At 42.1% G+C, this 4,335-nt stretch overlaps 1 non-coding gene across 1 annotated transcript; it reads right to left on the reverse strand.

Annotated features, from left to right (window-relative positions):
- Positions 1–2,518: 2,518 nt before the first annotated feature.
- On the reverse strand, positions 2,519–2,591 carry trnar-ccg. Its single transcript has one exon. It is a non-coding gene; the product is annotated as a tRNA-Arg (tRNA).
- Positions 2,592–4,335: the final 1,744 nt, after the last annotated feature.

A 4,335-nucleotide genomic window follows, 5' to 3' on the forward strand; every position in this document is an offset into this window, starting at 1 on the left:
GGGAAGTACTGTCGCCAATCTGGAGTGAGTTTATTGTGAGTGTCCGCCTCTTTCCACGCCTCGACCACGAGACCGCAGATGTAAACAGCTTCTACTTATATAACGCCGGAGAATTGCACAAGTCATTGTTGAAGCCTTTGAGGGAGAACCATTCCAACATTTGATTCTGTCAGCGGTCCTTTGGGATTTACTTACATCCATCCATCCATCCATTTTCTTGACCGCTTTGTCCCTTTCGGGGTTGCGGGGGTGCCGGAGCCTATCCCGGCTACTGATGGGCGAAGGCGGGGTACACCCCGGACAGGTCGCCAGTCTGTCGCAGGGCCTTTACTTACATTTATTCCTTTTTGTCGAGATAAAAAGAGCATTTGGGTGGCGCTGCAGAAGGGTGCGTGCCCCCCCGCAGCAGCAGCTTGTCACTTCACATGCGCTGCCACGTTACAGTCTGATCAGATGCACGTGAGAAGCGCGTTCAGCGGTATTTAAAATAAATAACCATCCTAACAAGTGAACAGCTGGATCTTTTTTCTGTTTGAAAATACAACAACATCCATTATAGTTTGTCTCGGAACCGTTACGACTTACACAGTTCTACTGAAACTGAAAGAAGCTGCTGGATTCAGCTCCTCATTTCAGTGTTCAGTTTCAGTGAAGGTCTGTTTGTTTTAGGTCATGTCAATCACTTCTACTCTGTTCAGTAATTTGAAGTTTCAGCCAATCCTTTGCCTTTCCTGTGATAGTGGGCGGGCTTATAGAAGACCACAGGCTTCCAAAATGCAAAAGTTGAAGCGCTTCCTGTTTCCTCCTGATTTGAATAAGTGACGTAGAAAGCTCGTTGCTCTGACGTAAACAAAACTTTTCCACATGGAATGAGAGTGTATACAATCTTCCCCCTTATTCACACGGGTGAGGGACAGGACACATATGCCAATGAGCTACGTCATTACCGCTACTGATCCATGCTCCTTAAAAACACTTCTGATCATGCTTTACAAACATTTATTCAAAAACATTGGAGTATTGATCAGCACATTGGAACTCACTGCCATTAAACCAGAAGCCTTCTCACTGTTCCCTCCCCACATATTTTAACAACACCTTTCAATGCAAACACTCCTCGCCCCACTACACACTCCAACACAAACACACATTATACAAGGAGGGTGTGGCCAGTGATGTTCTGCCCCCGCCCCCATCCCCTGTGGGGGGAACAAGGCCTGAGTGGTGGTGGTTTTGTCCCTTTGGCCTTTGTCTTCATGTTCTGAGTCTCTTTAGAATTTACAGGAGGAGACCAGAGGGCTGGTGTCCTACATGTTTTCTAACTAACCTGACAATGTATCTCCTTATTGGCTAAACACACCTGATCAGGTAATCAGCAGCAGATGAGACAGGCTTTCTAAAAACCAACAGAATGCCAGAAGTCCAACACAGATGACCTCATGATGAGTTCTTCTATCATTCGGTCTACACTGGAGAGACTCCTGAGTTTCTGGTTTCAGAAATGGAGATAACTTAAACCCATGAAAATGGGTGAAACTAAACCCGTTTTACAAAGCAGGATTCACTGAACTTAGGATCAATCACTATGGCAACTGAGTCTGTGAACATAACCTGGTCTGGAGCAGGTTTCCTTCAGGAAACTTAGAGTTCTCTGCGGTCTCCACCCCTTTTTAAAGTGTTGTCACCAGGCAAAATAAATAAATTAATTAAATAGAGGCAGCAGGACTAAAATGTTTTTTTCCCAAGCAGAGCTACAGTATCAAGATAGTCTTCCGACCATCATAGCTTAATGAATGAGTCTTTATGCGCATGCGCACTCAGTTAGATCAACGTTCCGGGACTCCATGTATAATCCTCTGATCGTGTGAGGTGTTTCTGACAGATTGTTAACAGGAGAAATTTGTATTCAAAACTAAGAAAACTCGTATTTCTATCGTATCTAACATAAAACTAAATATTGTATTCATATTTGTTCTCCAAAGTTGTGAACCTGATATGTATTCAGAATTTTGCATTTATGAATATTTTTATGAATACAAAATATTAATTACAAATACGTTTCTGTTTGACAGTTATCTTACTCCATATATGTGTCTCTCTGTGACCCTCATGTTGGAACACAGTAAAACTGCTACGTTTGTTCTCTTCATCCACACACAGAAGAAACAGATCTTCAGAAACAGGAGGTTTCCTTCATCTTCACCTTCTCAGTGCACAGAGAAAACCAGAGAGATCAATGGACAGGAAAAAGTCCAATGAGGCAGGAAACTTCAACAAGGACACTTTATCATAGCAGCTGGATTCCAGAGAGTGTGAAAGGACAACAAAGATGAAGAAATTGAATCCTGAATGTCAGATGATTGATTGTGCTTCCTGTCAGGAAGTTCCTCACTCCCCCTGACTGCTAGTTTACTGAAAGGAACCACAGAAGAACAGAGGTTCTTCTTGAAGTCAACACAACTCTGAACTCCTCATTTGATGATCTTTTCAGTGAACTGCAAAGATCATCATCTCCTTCCAACCATGGAGGGACTTGAACCCTCAATCTTCTGATCCGGACTCAGACGCCTTGTCCATTAGGCCACATGGTCTTTAAGAAGCCACGGAGCTGACAGGAGTCTGGTTCTGATCCATCAGATCTCACTAGCAACATCAGAAGCAGTTTTCATGTTTGTGAGGATCTTGTGAAGAACAGCTCAGTTCCAGATCACATCATGATGTTTGATGTTTTCTTCCAGGAAATCATCTCTGTCTTCTTTGATCTGTGCTGAGTCAGCACTTTCACTCCTTTTTCTTTAGACTTGACATCAAACATTTAGGATTTATTGATCAATAGGATTTATTGACAGAAAATCTAAAGTAAATGTATTGATCATCCAGTTAGTCTATTATTTTGAAATTCTTCAAGGAGGATCATCATGGTGGATTTCTAGATCGGCATGAACTCATCCTAAATCCAAAAGAACCAAAGCCACTTCCTTCACTCTTCATCTGCATGAAGATCCAGGTTTGATCCAGGCTTCCTGTGGTGGAGCGGTCGTCAAATTCAAAATTCAAATTAATTTTATTTATATAGCACCTTTCCAGTTAAAAAAACATCTCAAAGTGCTGTACATAAAACAAATAAAAATACAAGAAAAACTATACCCCACACATGCAATAATATAATAAGATAAGCCCCTCATAATTATAAAAACGGAAACAAACAGATAAAATAGAAATGCAAGCAGATCACAAAGGAATAACCTGAAGGCGCTGTCCACCCTGTCCTCCTATTGGCTAGGCAACATGAGGACGTCCCGCTCATCCCCCGCACCCTCCAGTCCAAAGCCCCCAGCCCCCCGGCCCAGTGCACCCAACTGGGCACACAAAGCTATGGAGCTCAGGGGACACGGAACAAGGTAGGCCAGAGGACAAGCAGGACCATCCCCATGAGCCCGAACACACACACCCCAGCCGAGAGTGAGAAGACGCTCGTATACAAGTATAAAGTGTAAGATAAATGATAAAATAGACACAATATAAAACAGATAAAGTATAAAAGTATAAAAACAACTATAATGTAGTGTTATAAAATATAATAAGTTAATACATAAAAAATAAAACTTTTAGTAAATGGCATAAAACAAATTAATACATAGTAAGATACAATAAAATATACACTTAAAATGCTAAATCCCAAATACAATCTACATAAAAGCTGAATTAAATAAATGTGTCTTCAGTTTCTTTTTAAAACCTCAACAGTGGATGAAGCCCTCACGTCCTCAGGCAGGCTGTTCCACAGACGAGGCCCATAATATCTGAAAGAGGCCTCGCCGTGGGTTTTTGTCCTGACTCTAGGGACCTCCAGCAGGCCCGCGTCTGAAGACCTGAGAGCTCTAGGAGGTTCATAAGCTAAAAGTAAATCTGATATAAAAGAAGGACCAAGACCATAAACACTCTTATAAATAATTAAAAGAATCTTAAAATCAATCCTATAGCTGACAGGGAGCCAGTGCAGAGATTTTAAAATTGGTGTAATGTGCTCCCTCTTCCTGGTTCTTGTTAAGAGGCGTGCAGCTGAGTTTTGGACAAGCTGCACGCGGTTAAGTGTGGTTTTCTTTACACCAGAGAGGAGCGCATTGCAGTCATTTATTCTTGATGTTATGAAAGCATGAATTAACCGTCTGTCACTGTCAAGAAACTGTTGGTGGTTTGATTCCAGTTGGAAGCTCCTCGTTCCTCTCTCACACTGACGTTTCTGATGTTCAGACTCATGGTTCAGCTGCAGAACTGTTAGAAGGTGCATGGACTCATCAGATCCGGACCTCCTGGTTCTGGTGGGAGCAGAAG

The sequence above is a fragment of the Oryzias melastigma genome, unplaced genomic scaffold (assembly GCF_002922805.2).
Source record: "Oryzias melastigma strain HK-1 unplaced genomic scaffold, ASM292280v2 sc00300, whole genome shotgun sequence".
In the NCBI taxonomy this organism is placed as follows: domain Eukaryota; kingdom Metazoa; phylum Chordata; class Actinopteri; order Beloniformes; family Adrianichthyidae; genus Oryzias; species Oryzias melastigma.